Here is a 19,310-nt window from a genome sequence, read left to right on the forward strand (position 1 = left end):
AATTTCGCAAAAACACAAAGAAAAGCGTAAACTCATATACTAAAGTATAGCATTTTAGCCCCAATATGGTGATTGGAACGAACGACCAATTAAAAACGAGATACTCGGTTGTAGAAACGATTGGACTTACTGCCATAAACTTGTGAAAATACAATGAGAGCATTAAGTGCTTTTAATATAAAGGAATCCGCGAGATCCAATTAAGTATTATAACCAAACCTTTTTTTCCAGCATAGACAATTAACATTATTCGAGTAAGCAAAATCCGGGGCCCCATATACGGGTTGCAATTTAATTACCAACATTTCTACAGTGCAGCGAAACAGAATGATGCAGTACAATAATTATTATATCTGATGGGTGTCGATGATTTTAATTTGAATTTGATAAATATAAATGATGGTGAAAGAACGTGAAGTGAAAACTAGGAACCTTTGCTATCTACTTGAAACCTTTGGTTTAAAGTAGCTTGTTACCAATCCCATCCGTTATAATATGTAATTGCGACACCCTTCTCCAAGAAGGTCCAGCATCTAGAAGTTGTCAAAACACAGCATAAATGAAGCCAATAGATACCAGAGGGCTTTAACGTTGATCTTTGTCACAAAGCTAATTATTGGGTAATAAACCACCATACAGGCTGAGGAGAAGCGACCGTCTATGCTAAGAAGGTCCACATCAACTACTTTGATCAGAACCTTAGTCCTAACTTGGTCACCATGGCTCATACTCACTGGCATCTATACACTGCGTATGAAGCTTCACGCCTTTTGGTCTCCCCTAGCTGGTTTTTGCCCAGCTGTATCGGATTTTGGTACAATATCTGGGGCTAAGATGCCCATTGTTAACGACTCGGCAAGGAAGCAAGCAAAGTACCTAACTGGGACGAACCGAGACGACTATCAGGACACCATCGTGGAATCAAACCTTACAATCAAGTCATCCATCTGCACAGGCAGGTTCTGAGGCACTCCAGAGTCAGTAAAGGCTCAATACACCTGAACAACTGCAAAATTTGGATAAAATCTACATTTAGTTCTTGCGTTCTCCGAGAGAAAAAGATCGAAAAGTCGAAATACTTCTGTCTGGCATTTGTAACCAAAATTTAATAACCAAGGAAAATATCAGGTCCTCAATTTTCTGCACGGCTTGCATCAAGACCGCAGTTAAGCGTGTATGGAGGTGTCCGCTGTGTCACAGACTATAACCACGAGTAATTGTTTTTCCAATTTATTTACCTGAACAATTATTTCCTATTGTTCAGGAGGCCGCCAATGACACTGCCAGCCGATCATTTCTATTACAACACCCCGTTTCAATTACGCTCTTCAGACCACTCTACGAAAGGCCTCCATTATGTCCCGAGAGAGGAACGTCTATGCAGGGGAGGGTGCGCTCGGGTGGAGTCATCTTGTCCCACGTACTACAGGGATGTCGTGACGTGACCCATTACGAGCGTATCAAGTGGCACGACTTCCGCAAGGTGACGATGCACACGATGCGGATGAATTAGCTGTTCAAGCCGGACCTCGTAATCCATTGATTCTCTCTGGCGAACTGGTTGTATGGGATGTTCAGGTCTGCTGGGAAGCTCCACGTAACCTAGCTGAATCGTGAAGAGGATCGTATACGAACAGCCGAGGTTGCCGGGAAACGGCGACGAGAAGGTGGACCTGGACAGGTAAGAGACTCACCTTCTTATTTCCTCCTTCTTACTCTAGCGAAGTTCCATTCACAAGGCGTTTATGACGGCCGTGTGGAGTCGACATGGCCCTGAACAACCCAGTCAACTTCCAACCGAACGCACCGACCGCCTACGCCATCCAACCATTTTTGAGGTGTGCGGCCCGCGTAATTTATACTTTAGGCTAATATCTAAATTGTTATTATTTTACTTTGTAAGCCTACCGCTAGGCAATCCTTTAGCGGAAATGTGGTGTAGGTATAGAATATTTGCCAAAAAAACATTTTTATAGTCCATGGTCAATCCGTTGCTGATTTTGGGCGGCGGGAGGAAGAGTATATGGGTACGAGAAGCAAGTGTAAGCCTAAAACTCATTAAGGGTGGGCGGGCTGGGTTCGCCCCCAATAACAATTAAATGCCACTCCAAAATATATAAACAGAGAGAATAACACACAAAGACCTTGCAACGAGGAAAAGTACATTATTTTACTTACAGCCGATCGCAAACTGCAATCTCCTTCCTACGCAAGAATTAAGCCAAATTATTAACAGATTCAAGGTGGTGGGCGATATTACGCATTTGTTTGTCACGGAAACATCTACCTGGGGATATTCCCAAACAATTTGTTGATTCATTGACAATTGACAATATGACTAGCTATTAGTTGCAATTTATTAGCTCTATGTCGAAGAGAAACAAATATTTCTTTTTATTACAAAATCTATCTTAGAAGTAATGATGAATGTTTCCAGAATGAAGGCTGCTATCAGTGCCAGAGAATTTTGGTCATATTTTGTAGCTTTAAAATGTAAAATAAATCCTTACGACGATATAATCGGTTATGCAAAATTATCGCGCTGCTTGCTTGCGATTAAGTTTTTCTCACAAACTTTAAGGATTAGGTAAGTAATATATGTATAGTACACCGACAGAGATGAAAATCGACAATTTAGACATTTTGACTTTGTTACGCCACATAATATTGGTAGCTTCATTTGCAAGGATTCTGTTGCTATTTCAAAGAAATGGAAATACAAGGACACAATAAAGCACAAGAAAAAACGAGTCTCTATTTGATCAACAAGCTATGTTTATTATTCAAGATGCAGAAACTGCCACTGAAGTTAGTTTTGAAATTTCTCGTATAATTACGAAAATCTTATGGTTTTTACAAACGGTGATTTTGTTGAAAATTGCTTAGAAATTGACGTGAAAAAATGTGTTCGGAAACGGTAAAAAATTTGAATTGCATCAGATGACGTTTACATAAATAAGGATTACGTGACTTTATCTACTTCCTTAGTAAAATCAGTTTTTATTCATAATTGAAAATGTTTTTCGTTGGCACGTAGTGTACATGTAAATAAATAATTACTTAAATTGAAATGTGATTCCTGAAGATTAAAAATTAGAACAACCGCTATAAAATCAATATAGCCGTACAGAGATAGCTTCGCATATAATAGTAAAAAAACTTGAAACAATTCAGCTATCATGCCTACGTCAAGCCACGGGAGCCTTTCGCACAAGTCCTCGTATGTCGGTTCACGTAGAGAGTAATATCCTACCACTTCACCTTAAAAGGGCACAACTAGTAATAAACTATCGGTGTAAAATGTTATCTCTGAGACGACACCTAAATTATAATCTTTTTGAAAATTCGAATAACGAATTTTATTCGCGGCCTACAATACCGCGTCCGGTGAAGGTTAGGTTTCTGGAATTCGTAGCTAGAAATAATATTACTTTAAACGATGCCTGTGAAATTATGCCTACAGAGTACGTTCCATGGTGCATATGCGTGCCAACAATAAACATTAACATTTCGAAGTTCAGAAAAAGCGAAACAAACCCGACAATTTTTCGTAACATTTCTAAAAATGAAATCGAATGTTTTAAAGACCATCTAGTAATTTTCACAGATGGATCAAAAAACAATATTGGTACTGGAGCTGCGATAACTGTAGACACTATAAGTCATTCATGGACTCTACCACGATGCTGTTCCATTTTCACAGCAGAACTATTTGCCATTTGGCAGGCATTACTTCTATTCTCTTTTTCAAACAAAATCAAATGCGTCGTCTGTACAGATTCCTTAAGTGCCATAACTGCTATTGAAGATATATTCTCTATAAATGAATATGTTAAGCGTATCCTATGTCTCAATACGTACTTACAAACTTTAAATAAAAGTGCCGTATTACTATGGACTCCTGCACATGTTGACATTTTGGGTAATGAACGAGCAGATGCCGCTGCTAATGCTGCAGCAAACATGGTAAATGCGACAGATACTGGCATCCCAACAACTATAGATGACCAGATAAAAGAAATTCATAAAATCATCGTAAATCTATGGCAGAAGGAATGGGACAGGGAGGAATCAAATTTAAAAATTATTAAACCAAATATTGGAGTTTCTGCGCTAAAATGTAAACAGAAGAGGCGAGATCAAGTGGTGCTTACGAGATTACGAATTGTTCACACTAAATTGACCCATCAATATCTGCTTACGGGACAAAATCGGCCGATTTGCGATACCTGTAATGTCCGATTGACTTGCACACGAAGTATTTTAAAAAAACGCTCATGTACTTAAAAAATATTGATCTATATAAAGAAATTTGAAGGTGTATATACTTACCGGCGTGATATTATTTTCATGTTATAACAGTACTGTGAAATATAGAAGTCCGTGTAAACAGGCAAATGGCCTTAGCAGTCGACGCCTGTATAAATTAAAAAAAAAAAAATAGTACATTATATATCAAGGTAGAGAAGTACAGTATTATGCCTGAGCACCAAGATTACATCTCGAGGCGCTTGCGCCAAGGGGTGTAAGGTGCGAAGGCAATAATAGACTTCTCTACCGTGGTATATATACTATTTTTTTCACTACTAGCACTTGAAATCCTCTAATTAACATATTATATTGATAAGAAAGTGAACGGTTGGACAGAATTTTTTGTTTCTTAATTTAACATGTCAATCAAGTACGTAGAAGTACAAGTCAAACAGGCCGTATTTTGTTCTGTCATTGAGATATTTTCAAAGAGTAATTTCGTTCGAATTTTTTCAAAATGTGATAATTTTAGGGATGTAATTTCTCTGGAAATGGCGGATGGTGGCAATTATTCATTTTAGAGAACTTGTCTAAACATTTATTGAGCGAAATTTCGGGTTGTGTTTTCTAAAAGTGACAGCGTGACAGTTCTCATTATTGACTACTAGTTAATAATGTATTATTATTAACCACTTTGAACAAATACCGAGAAAACCTACTTTACAAGTGGAAAAAAGGTTAATAATCATGTCATCAGACGCTAGTAGTGAAAAAAAATAAGTACTTGGTTTGATAATACAATTGGTACCAATGGACAAGTAGCAAAATTTAACTTCAATTAATAATTACTTCTAGAACATTAGAAAAAAATCAATTAGCTGCCAACTTCTATACAAGTTGTTCTTGTCCAGGGTTTGAAAAGAAATTACAAACTTGTCTGAAATGAAACCAATTCCAAAACAACATACCAACGGGACTGATTTGATTGGTTTTTCATTAAAGGTAGGTTTTCTTCGCACACTGAGTATTGATAGGTGAGTTGGTAGAACACCCACAGAAGTTGAAATTTTGGGAAGGTTTTTCCAAATCCAAATGAATCTGGCGCTCGCTAACACCAAACGAAAAAACGTAGAACCTCAAACGTGCTGCTTTTATCGTCAACGTCAGTTCGTAATTCTGGATCCAATAGCAATTTTACCAGAAAATAAATCGAGTAGAAATAAAAGGCTAAAATTGTATGCATAAACAAAACGAACGCTCAACAAAAAACTTTTTCAATAATCCTCGTCGGACTCAAATTTTAACGAAATTTCGGTAAGCAATAATACGTGCTTCTTTCAATGGCAATTATATTTGCGTTTAAATTAATGGTAATTTCTAGAACGTAATTACTTCTTAACGTCGTCTTGACACGTTCAAAGCTATCAAGGAAGTGTCCGCTTATCGTTCGGAAATTTTTTGTCCTCTTCAAGGATTTGTTGATTTCAGATAATTTAAATAAAATAGAAAATGTATTACACTGTTAAACTCAATTCATTTTACACTGTTAAATTAATTTGTTACACATTGTCTCAAAAAATAGAAAAAATAGAGTAGCGCTATTCAAAACAATAGTAATTTAATATCGGGTCACATTAAATCTCAACATAACCCTGCCGACTGTCTTTCACGCGGAATAAGTGCTGCTGCTTTAAAACATCACGCTCTCCCAGAACACGTAAAATAAATTTCGATATATAAACATTTCAAACAAAAAGTTTCTCATATCGTCACTAAAATGGCTTTGTATTCGCTGGATGAGTTTTTTATAAATGCTACATGTTAGGTATTAAGTGTTTTATCAATGTTTTGTTTTAAAATTTTATTACTTGTTAAATCTTTTATACATATTTTTAACTTTTACGCGATATCTCTATTTTATTTTTTATATATTATACACGTATATTTATTTAAATTATTATAATTTATGTATATTTTATGCCAAATGGCACAAAGAAATAAATAAATCAAAAAATCAACCAAATTTGATGGAACGGTCCACAAAAAAACGACATGTTCAAGACATACGTTCTTCCACCATCACATGCATTACCCGAGGTAAAAAAAAAAGAAAAACTAGTTAATATGATATCAACAACTCAACACGATTTTTCAATTTTTAATAAATATTCAAATGTAAACTAGCTATGTGGACAATCAGGCAAACTGCCGATTAACGGAACATAAGCAATACGTAGCGTGCCGGACCAATGCATAACATGTTTCAGAGTTAATCCTACCAAAATGATTCAGCAAATGGAACAGCCGCCTCCTGCAGATAGGGTTACTCAAAGCGGTGTACTTTCTAACTAAAGTATGTAGATTTTTGCTGTATGTTATATAAAGTAAGGAAAAATATATCTGTTATAAATAAAAATGTTAAGACTATGTCATTATAATTTGTTAAAGAAATAAAATAAACAGTTCACCAGCATTTAGTGTCATTCAACATAATTGATCCCTCATATCCTCCAGGGAAAAGGGGATCCATGGCACAATGACAACTCGTCTCCTACACGTAAGTCTGAAGATAAGTACACATTCAAGTGGACAGATGCTGCCAAGAGAGTAATGTTAAGTATTCCTACAATGGATGATATATTAGCAGCGACAAAAAAAACAAAAAAGTCAAGGAGGTGAAAGGACTAATAAGCTTGTTAGTCGATTTACTCTTCATGCTAACTGGCAAGTAAGCAGATCGTACTAGGCTTGTCCGTAAAATAGGTAACGTTGTAACGCAAACTCCGGCAACACTGGTATGTAACTTTGTTCTCCCTCTCTCAATTTCCCACCAAACGAGCTATATTCATTGAACCACATTGCCACTAGGGCATTGACGCCAAAGCCGCGATAGTTTAAATTTAAACAAATCCTGTCTGTCGGCAAAGTGATGGAGAGCGTTTTTTGGGACATGACCGGTGGGGGGGGGGGGGAATTCCTGCCCAGTACAACCATCAATGCGGACCGCTACTGTGAGGCGTTGAAGAACCTTCGCCCCGCAATATAAAACATTAAACAAAAGGAGAGACATACTCACGAAGGGAGTGCGTTTCCATCAGTACAAAGCTCGTCCGCGCATTACCCATGTGACAACCAATCCCATCAACAAATTTGGATGGGATACTGTCACACACCGTCCTTACAGCTCAGACCTAGCCCCAAGTGAAACACCTGGGTGGAACATTTCAGAACTGGAGAGGAACTGAGAGAACATGTTTTAAGCTGTCTTCCCCGCACGGTGGTGGAGTACTACGACGCAGACATACAAAAGGTGGTACACCGCACGCAAAAATGGATTGGTCGGAACGGCGATTATGTTGAGAAATAGGAAATAGTGTCAGCTTTTCAAAAATGTATTATTTAATGCCACTAAACCTATTTTCATTTTTCCGCTTCGCGTCGTGCCATAACCTTTTTTGGTAAATAAATTCCTTTCTTGGTACAACCCTGCACACCAATCACGAACAAAATATCGAAAAGTAGGACAATAGCTCTTAAGATAAAATGTGGTAGTGACACAGTCGTAGGGACAGACAGGTGAACAAACTGGCCATAGTTTTTATTTTGCGAAAATACGCTAAAAAAAGAACGGAATTGGTTCATTTTTTTATTTTTTGTACAGCTGGTTCACAGTCACGATGGACTGAAATCAGATCCTAAAAATCTCAAACCGTTTCAGTGATCCAAACTCAAAGAAAGCAGGGAAAAGATCTAAAAAACTTCATTCATTTTACCAAACTGGACATGAATCCTTGCCATATTGTGCTGAATTTCTATTAGAACTTGATTACCATTGAATGGAATTTGTTATAAAATGTTCAAATTTCTTGTCCGAAGATAATTTATTTCTAGTCTTTTTAAACACCAACAAAATTCGTAGTTGTCTGATATACATGGTGTTACCTTTGAGCCATGCCAAAAAAATTGGGCGAAAAGAGACCAAAATGGTTATGGCGATGGATATTTTAATACAAACAATTCCCATGAATGAAGTGATGAAAACTCGCATGGCACATTTCCTACAAAAAGATTTTTTGACAACTTGTGGGTCAGCATTGTATATCAGCATCTCGTAGGTCATTGATTCTGCCACTAAGAATGAACGCCGAGCAATACTTACGTGCCCCCAAGACATGCTCTTCGATTACTTAAACGAGTTACCATTGGATTTACGGTAACGTCTATGGTTCCAAAATCATGGCATCCCTCCCACGTTAACTCACGTTAATTTTCGGAATTGTTTCGATACTAGTCTTTGTAGAGAGTAAGATGGCGTAAATGTTACGTTTGGGGTAATATATTTTTAGCGGATCTAGTTATCTCTGTTGAAGTTAACCTTTGTAGCTCCAGAATAATAAGTAAAAATCTCGAGGTATCCAAAACAAATTCCTTGCAAGCTGATTTTTGGTATAGATGTCAAGTAGCTATTCCTCTATAACATATCAGAAGTTTCTAAGGATTGGACTGGAGCTTCCTAAAACGGTTTTTTTTGCAAAAATCTCGCTTCCGGTGCCTTCTAGCGCTAAAATAGCAATTATAAAAATTAAAGAAGAGGAAATTTGCTACAAAAAAGGTTATATGCATTTTTCTCAAAAATCAGTGTAAAGAACCATGAAGTGCCTTGTGAGAGTGCACCAGAAGAAACCCACTTTATAATTGATGGCGGATTCCTACTTCATAATTGCGTGTGACCAGAAAAGGGAACAACATATGGCGACATCTGTAATAAATATGTTGCGCATATAATGTCCCGTTACAGAGGAGCCACTGTAATATTTGATGGGTATGATGGCCCACCCAACACAAAGTCTGAAGAGCAGAAGCGTCGAAGCTCTAAAAAGACGTCTGTTAATTTGACCATAAATGAGAACATGCCATCGACGACCAGCCAGGAAGAATTGTTGCGCAATTCAAAAAACAAAGCGCAGCTAATATCAATACTTTCCATGAAGCTTAAGGACGCCAACGTAGATATTTGTCAGACAATAGGAGATGCTGACAATTTAATTGTTTCAGCGGCCTTATCTAAGTCTCTGGAAAATAATTCAGTAACAGTTGTTGCAAATGACACCGATATATTGGTTGCCCTGATTGCTTTGGCTGGCAGCAACAATTCTTTGTATGTTCTACAACTGAACACTGAAAGTATTTAATATTCAACAGCTGCAAACCACTATCGATAAGATGAAGGACGTTATTTTATTTTGACATGCTGCAACTGGTTCAGATATAACATGTGCAATATTTGGTAAAGGGAAGAAACTCGCTTACAACCCTTTGAATTCCAATCCAAATTTATGTAAGCGCACTGTACAATGCCAAGACGTGCAAAAGCTTGAATGAGTTACGCTACTTCATGTACAGCAAAAAAGCCGCTTTAAAACAAAGGAAAAAGAGTCCACTCGATCTTTCCAATCTTCCACCAACAAGTAATGCAGCGAGACAACACTCTTTCCGAGTGTATTTGCAAGTAAAAAATTGGCTGGTGGCTACCGAGTGGGGATGGCAGAAAATAAATGGCGCTCTAGTCCCTGTGCCTACCCAGTTGCCTCCTGCACCAGATGAACTTTTACACCTCATAAGTTGCAATTGCAAGAAAGGCTGCCAAAGAGGGTGCCAGTGCAGGATAGCAGGCCTTCACTGTTCTTCCATGTGCGGACAATGCAGAGGAAACTCGTGTAATAATGTGCCTGTGGTGGCAGACCAACTGGACGATGCATGCAGTGAGAAGGACGAAGGTGCGGATGACTTTATTGTGGAAGAAGAGGTAGCACAAGCATGTGATAAATTGTTAGTTTGATGATTTAATGACGTTAAATTTAAAGATATCTGTTTCAGGTATGATGTGTACGAGCGACTGCATCATGATTTATTTTTGTTTCCTTTTATTTTGTTTATTAGTTCAATATATAACGTACATTATATATACTTTTTTTAATATCAATTCTAAAAGCAAATAAATATCGATTTTCACAAGCAGTAACATATATGCTTACTATTAATCGAATGTGGCGCCTAAACTATTAAGTTTAGGAGAAAAATGCATATAACCTTTTTTGTAGCAAATTTCATCTTCTTTAATTTTTATAATGGCGATTATAGTGTTAGAAGGCACGGTTCACTGGTTGCTCTATTGTTATACATTTATAGATACAGATTTATTAATATCAATCTTGGCGTTGCAGCTGGTGGACAAGAATTAAACATCGCCCTGTAGAACAAAAAATAAGACCGGCGTGACAAATTTGATTCGTGGTAGGAGTTTTGAAAAATCGAATAGGACAAACCCAAAAACCTATTCAAAGACGTGCCACCCATCTTTGTAACTCTTATGGTTGCTGAGAAAAAAATTAAAGAAGAAATTCAAATTTCACCACTTCTTTGGGGGTGGCTCCCAAACGAAACACTTGGGACCCTCGGTTTATTTCGAAAAATTGCTTGTCTTGATCCCCTCTATCACCCAATTTATTTTACATACGGTCATATAACACCCTGTATAGTTTGCTGAGCGGAACGCTGTTGTTTCTATTTAATAAAATGTTCTCGTTTGAATATTTACTATTTCCCTTCAAATTTAACGCTGAATGAATTTTTATCCGCGAATCTATTGTGTCTGACTAATTTGAATGTGAGAAAGTGAATCAATACTTTTGTGCGTTTTCATTGCTTGTAAAGTTGACGTGCCGGTTTAATGCAAATTTTATGGACCGTGCTATGTGCGAAATTCGTCCTTCCTTCCAGTTTAAGCTTGCCGAATGCAGTAAGCATATTATAATGTGTGATCTTATAATGTGGCGTGAAGCGTGGCCTGATATTAATATTATAGTGGAACGCATGTGCCGTTTGGATAACGTTCACAATTAAATTAGTAATTGAATTATTTATTTAATTATGTGTTTTCACCACAACGAAATTATATGATCTTACGAGTTTTAGTTAAATTTTCCGGTGCCATTTCCTTTGTGTAATTGGTTTGATGAGGAAGGCAAATTTCGTTAGCTTGCCTAAAGTGATGCTGCTTCAGTTCTACTTGTCAAGTATTAACATTGGAGGGGCGGGGATATTTATTACATTATTACACAATTACAACAGAACTCGCGCAATGAATTAGTATGTTGTATTATTATTGATAAAAATACAAAAAAAATTATATATTCTATATTCGCCTTAAAGCAGGCAACAGCAGCAGCTGCAGGAGATTACGGTCCATGCAAAGTGTCTGACAGTAATGAATGTATAGAAAAAAATCTTTCATTCTATAATGTAGGTAAATAGATAAACTTATTATATTATGAACTGTTATTACTAAGAAGGCAAGGAGAATACATCGGAAATGGTCTCAATAGACGTGAGGAACGCATTCAGTACGGCACAGATATCGATAGTAAGCTCCCCGAAAAGTGGGAAAGTAGAATGAGTGCTAAGGGATCGTGGTTGATGCACTTTAGGGGCCCTTGTCGTGGCTGATGCGGACGACTATTAGATCAGTAGTTGTACATACTGTTGGAAACGTCAATTGAAAAGCCAAATAGTACAGTCAAATTAGGAAAAATAGCGGAAATAATTGAAAGAAAGCTGAAAATTGGTATAGAGGTACATTAGGGCTTGTATTCGAACATACTAAAAGTCGGGACTGAAACTCTTAGTGCTCGAGCCGCCATCTTGGAAAAAAGGTACTCCAAATCAATTTTTCGCTGATATTTCGGTAACCGTGCATTCTAGGAAGTAAAGTTTCATATAAAAAAAGAAAGATAATAAAATTTTTTATAAAAAAGATGGTATGCACTTTTTTCTATTTTCGTTATTTACGTCGATATTCCACATTGAATATAGAGCATTAATCTTTTTTTCAGATGTAGGTGCATTACTTTCAGCGCTCGCGTGCTTTAAACATATGTTTAAAAAATTGACTGACATTGTTAAGGCCTGTTGACCACCTAAGAGAAGGAAATAGTAATAATAATATATTTATTTTTCTACTATATAGCTGAATACAAAAGATACCTACATAAGGAAACTAAGAAAAATAAATATTGCCAAAATACGAAGTCGTTTGTTCGTTGTACTACTTGTAATGGATACGGGGCATTTACAAAAAAAATATAAATCAAACTTGACTTCATTTCATACAAAATACTAAAAATAATAAACTAAACTAAACAATTCCATTAACAATTCGCTAAATAGTACATAGCGCTGTTCCAGTATCCACACCTAAACTTGTTTCGTGAAAACGGGATAGGTAGATAATATGTTGTCCATTTCGCGCGGTAGAATGGAATAAAGCCTTGGAGCAATGTACTGAGCAGTGAGTACATCGTTTACAGATTGTTTTTTCAGACCTTGGAAAAAGTATATTATGGTCGAGATTATGATCTTCCTGGTGTGTATAATGAGAGTGCATGTTGGGCAGTAATTTTGGATGTTTTTATGAACTGGAGGATTTTGTTACAGTAAGGTTGGCGTAAATTCATTACATTTGATTCCTTATACAGGGTGGTGCTTAGCGCGACGCAGCATAGGGATTTCAATGGTAATTTCTTTATTGTCAATTACTAGCTCCCCTATATATTTTTGAGCAAAGGTCTAAATACGTTTTTTTTTATAGAAAAAAATACATTACTTATAATTTTCCGTTTTTCAATACCGTAGAAATTAACAAAATAAAAAGGTTCATTTTTCAATAAAACAGATATGCCTTGGAATTACCTAAAAAAACAGCGATCGCGTTTCATTATTTGCCTTTGACATTTATTAAATTTATACTTGTTTATAAATTAGTTAATCATAAAATTGTTTTATCATGTATTTAACTGACGAGAAAATCGAAATGTTAAAGTTGTTTTATGCTGGAAATAATGCCCGCCAAGTAACGTGTGTATTTAGTGGTAAGTACCCCAATAGGCCAATTCCAAGCAGTGCAAGAATACAGAATTAAATATAAAAATCGTTTGAACGTCAAACAACAATAACGCGATGCGCTTGTAGTTTGTTAAAAGATCATCACTGATTTATAAAAATGTAATTTTTTATTTTGTGAATTTCTAGGATTTTGAAAAACGGAAAATTATAAGTAATAGTATGAACATATGCAGTATTTTTTTCTCTAACAAAAACTTCTTTAGACTTTTGCTGTAAAATAATTAGGGGAGCTAGTATGGTGACTATAAAGAAATTACCATTGAAATCCCTGCGCTGCGTCATGCTAGGCACCACCCTGTATAAGACTGTATAAGGATTCACTAGCATAAAATACTCCCAGCCAACAATTCCATACATTAACAGTGATTGGATTAACGAGAAATACAAAACACGCATCTGTTGAGTCAGTACGATATGTCGTAAGTGTTTAATTTTAGATAAAACTGCCCTTCTCTTCACTGGTTAACAGGCCCTAAAATGTCCGCTAGATCCATTTTTTTAACATATTCATGTTTAAAACACGCGAGCGCTGAAAGTAATGCACCTACATCTGAAAAAAAGATTATGCTCTATATTCAATGTGGAATATCGGCGTAAATAACGAAAATACAAAAAAAGTGCATACCATCTTTTTTATACAAAATGTTATTATCTTTCTTTTTTTATATGAAACTTGACTTCCTAGAATGCACGGTTACCGAAATATCAGCGAAAAAGTGATTTGGAGTACCTTTTTTCCAAGATGGCGGCTCGAGCACTAAGAGTTTCGGTCCCGACTTTTCGTATGTTCGAATACACGCCCTAATGTACCTCTATACCAATTTTCAGCTTTCTTTCAATTATTTCCGCTATTCGTAAAAATTTGATCTAATTTGACTGTACTAAAATGACAAGACCTGAAAGCATGGATGAAGCTCAGCAAGTGATCAAAGTAACCCCTAAATTTATCTGAGAAAATGATCCCAAAGGCCTTCGTGTGCCCAGCTTCTTTGTAACGTAACACACATGTCCTAAAGTAACTAATGTAAGATACTTTTAATTACCACGTAATTTAGTACTTCACTTTACACCTGGCGCTATTTATGCTACCGACAAATGGTCAAAGTAATCAATTTTCTATTTTAATTGTCACCAAATTTCGCAAACAACGATTATTTATTTAAGCTGTATAGAACAAACTTTTGCACTTTTTGAAATGAAAAGTGTAAACAAACGAAATATGAAACACTTTTTCCACTGGTCGTAATTAATAAGCATTAGCTTATGTAAACAGAGGAAAACGAATTTTTGTGTAATCCGTATGAATAGGAAATTATTAATTTACTTTCACTAAACACTTTTTAGGCTTATTTTTCCCGATTCATAAATATTCAAATTGTGTTGTTTTTTAATTACCAAATTCGTTTTTGCAAACAATGGATTTTAATATTAGATTTAAGTAACATCGAATCTAAGCATATTGATGAAGTAATTTGCATTATGTTTGTGTAAGAGCTGTTCGATTTACGCGCTAATTACTGGTTGTTATCGGCGTTACTCATGACGTATCACACTGCCTATGGATTATTCTCCTCATCCCGGAGTTAATTATCACATTAAGTGAATACACTATCACATTGTATGGGCTTCCGCGCTAATCGATAGACTATAAATTAATTTTAGTGGTGGGCACAATTAAACAACTCCATTCGAGCGGGAAATGCTTCGACCACGTTGATGGATTTTTCATTGTTCTCTCCGCTTTTCTATATATTTCGCACGTAACGGCTCGTAAAATGCAGCCTTTAAAGTTCGCGTCTTTCGCAATATGGATTTAGTCTATGCTCTGTTATAAAAACAGTTCTACATCTTGCAAAACATCTCATTTTGTTCTGCTTTGCCAGTTTACCGCAAACACCGCCAAAAATTTATTTGGTACATTCAGTCGACTGGTGTCATAAGCAGAAAGCAATCAATTCATTTGCAATCTACTATTGAAGCAGACGAGCGCCTTTAAGGAATTTTCACTCGTCACCTTTACAAAAACAACCCTTTAATATGTTAGCTTAGGATGACAACGTAAAGATAGTTTTCTTGCTTTGAACTAACTTTCGTTTGATCTGAACTGGAATTTAATTTAAAGCGTCTCTTATCCGTTACCAAAACTCTATCCCTTTATGTGCTACGTTCCTAAGGAGCATTTTTGTGTGGGTCATTTTCGAACTGAAACCTTTTATAGACCGTCTCGAATTGGACAATTTAGTTACCGAAATAAAACGCAATTGTGATCGAAATTAGGTTTTGTATTCTGTAATTCGACTATAGCGACTCTGCTTGTTATCTAGTTTTAAACTTTAAAACTCCCAATCGCAATTACTTTGTTCCTCTATCATCGGCGAAATATGTAAAAACTTTACAAAGGAAAGATTCTTATGCTATGATTTTGGGTGCAAGAGAGCGATTACAAAGTTGGAATACTATTCCTGATCAACGTGCGAACTTTGACACGAAAACTCCTCTCTCCTCTATAAAAGATGTTAACGGTGCGTCAGCTTGAACCAGTTACGACTTTCAGTAGCGTGAGAGTTGAGCCATAACTCAATTTCACTATACCAGTTTTGAGATTTTGCCTCAACTCTAGACACTCGTGACACTACGCACAATACCCGCGGACCGAGGTTTCATTTGACTCCCCTTAATACAATCAAGGTTTACATGCCGGAACTTCGAAGCACAATAAATCGATCTATCTGAATCAAAGTGAACATTCGTTTTAACACAGAAAAAACTAGTATTTCACGGTACATGTGAAAAGTAACTCCTGGCAATGCGTCTACGATTAACTCTACGACTAGTTCGCTCAGTACTCATAGTTCCAGCATCCTATTCTACTCCAAACTCTTCGCATACTTGTATAAGTTAACACTGAGAAAAATTGGGAGTACAAAATTAGCAAAACAGATCTGCTAATTGATAAATGATAGTTGTAACCAAAATTAGGTACTGTCAACCTAAGGATATCGTGGGGAGTAGATAGTGAGCTGTAATGGGTACAATTCATTCCTTGCTAAACGGTTTTTGGTAGCTTCTGCAGTGTGTTTGGTACAAAACGGCAAATAAAATAAATTAACAATTTCATTCGTAAGGACAGCAAATGAACAGTATCAGTAACAACATTGTTTTGTTTTTACAACAGAAACAAATTAGGCCGGTAACCGTAATTAGATAGTAAATACTGCAAATCCAAAACAGAAAATGCAGCCAGCTGCAAGCCGTCCTTATGGTAACTGCTGAACTGCAGAAAATCATATTGTTAAAAAGCGTGCAATATTGGCTAGTCCAGCAAACTATCTGCTGTAGATACAAATTTCGGTTGTTGGTTACTGAAGTAAATGAAACGTCGGCGTCGTATAGCAACTCGGTGCGTATTCCCGGTAACGCGCCATACTGCATGTGTTGCCGGTTCTTTACACAGTGTCTTCTTATGATGGCTGACAAAGACGTTCAGGATTTTCTAACTGCATGGGGTGTGGAAGATTACATCGAGGTGTTTCGTGGTAAGTGAACTTTGTTTATTATTACCTTTAACCTTAGGTTTCTGGTAGAGTTGCATGCATTAATGTTATCGCTCGTCGTTATGTTTGGATGATAACACTTCGCTAAGTAAATCTAAGAGTAGTGTCTGTCTATTGTTAAAATTTACTAGAATAGGTAGATCGAAGTATAGTCCGCAATAGGCAGGTCTCATATTTTCTGTTCTAGCCTTATAATTCGGAAGAATTAACTGTACACTAATACTTAGCACAAATAAAAAATTCAAAAAATGAATTGGCGAAATCATTTCGTAATGGAAAAGAAGCTAGAAAACGGTACCTCGAGACAAGGCTAGCGTTGTGACGTCAGGTACCCGCTGCTGCGTCGCGCCAAGCAGGCCCAGACGTCAAAAGTTTATAAAATGTTCTTACAAATTTGCATGCAAATACCATTCAGCACTTTTGCTTTAGTGGAGGTGCACTCTGCTTTGGCTATTAGCTATTAGCTAAGTGTTTATGTTCTCTGTAGTAATTATAGTTTCCTTAAAATACCAGTTCTACTTAGAAATAACAGTAATCTATTGACAGCATCAGTTGTATCTTCAAATATACTTTTAAGGTTATTAGGTAGATTTAACTCTCTTCTCAGCCTTTCGGTCTGGCGGCACTCAATCAATATATGATACATCGACACATTCACTCCGCATCGCACGCACTCATTTACTCCTACCTTCCCTAGAAGATGGAGATGGGTAAGTTAGTATGGCCTATTCTTGCCCTCGTTAGCGCTGTAGATTGTCGCCTTGTAAGTAATCTAGGTTTCCATGGCTTAATGGACGGTTTAATGTGCCTCAGTTGGGTATTTTCAGAATGCCATTTCGTTTGCCACAAGTCATTGATATTAATCTTTATCCTATATTTAAAATCTTCAGATAGAACGGGTATCATATCTACATTTGTTAAGTTGCTTCCGTTTCGTGCGAATTCGTCGGCCTCTTCATTACCGGCAATACCTACATGCCCAGGTGCCCATATTATCACTATCGTTTTATTACTTTTATTGCAGACATCATATAATAATGCTAATATTATATTCTCTAATGCGTTGTTCGAAGTTACTTTTTTACTTAATGAACTCACTATGCTTAAAGAGTCTGTGCATATCAAGGCTGTTTTAATGACATTGTGTCGTATATATAGTAACGCTTGCCACAATCCATATAGTTCCGCCGTATAAATACTAGCCATATTATTAAGACGCCAGTGAAACCCTTCTCCATTTACATATATGGCACTTCCCACTCCATTCTCCGTTTTCGAACCATCAGTGTATATAATTACGTCGTGGGGATATTCCTTAATTATATTGTTAAAATGTACTCTGTAGGTACTTTTTTGTGTACACTGTTTGTTGAAAACTGACAAATCCAGCCTAAAGGTAACATTTGGCTTGCACCACGGGGGATACTCATGTATACTTTGGAGGAATAGAGTGGGCGTGTCTATATTCAAATCCTTCAAGTTCTCGGTTGCACGAATTAAAGCCGGTTTGGTTATTGTAGATCGTTGGCGGTACAAGTCTTGCGTTTCATGGTCGACCAATATGGGATTGTTAATATGATATTGTAGGGATAGGATCTTAGTGTAATAGTGAAGGAGTAGTTTATATCGACGATATTTAAGAGCTGGAACTCCTGAATCGCTATAAATTGACTCTAATGGGCTTGTGCGAAAAGCCCCTATCGCCATTCTGAGTCCATTCGCGTGTATTTTATCTAGGCGTCTTAAGTGGCTGTTGCGCGCTGGTGAATATATGATACATCCGTAGTCCAAAATAGACAATACAAAAGCTTTATAGAATCGAAGCAAAGTAATTCGATCTGAGCCCCATGAATTATTTGCTAGACATCTGATTATATTTAACCTCTTTTTACATTCATTTTCTCATGCCTCAATGTGTTCTCGGAAGTAAAGTTTACTGTCAAAGATTACTCCTAAAATTTTTATACTAGGTAAGTATCTCACGGTACTGTCTCTAATATTGAGTACCGGATCGGCATGCTCGTGTCGCAGTCGGCAAAAATGGATTGCTACCGTTTTTTCGGATGAAAACCGAAAACCAATATTTTCGGCCACTTCCACCACTTTATTAATACCTTCCTGCATCTCAGTTTGTATATCTTCAAGGTTCTCACTAGATGTACAAATGATCAAACCATCTACATACAGGCATGCGTTTAGAGGTTTTTGTATGGATGACACCAAATCATCAACGGCTATTAGGAATAATGTGCAGCTCATAACCGAACCCTGAGGGATTCCATTTTCCATCGTATGGATTTGAGATAGGGTGTCTCCTATTCTTGTCCGAAACGTGCGGTGTGATAGAAAGTTTTTAATAAACGCAGGTAAAGTTTTCCCTAAACCCCATTTGTGTAATTACTCATTACATTATTACCTCCAAGTTCCATATATAGGCCTTTTCCAGATTCAAAAGATACTGCTATTCATGTGTTGTCTATGCAAAAACGTATTTTTGAAGGTTATTCTTAAGTAGACAAGGTGATCGTGGTACTGTGAAAACGA

The sequence above is a fragment of the Photinus pyralis genome, unplaced genomic scaffold (genome assembly GCF_008802855.1).
Source record: "Photinus pyralis isolate 1611_PpyrPB1 unplaced genomic scaffold, Ppyr1.3 Ppyr1.4_LG1, whole genome shotgun sequence".
Lineage (NCBI taxonomy): Eukaryota > Metazoa > Arthropoda > Insecta > Coleoptera > Lampyridae > Photinus > Photinus pyralis.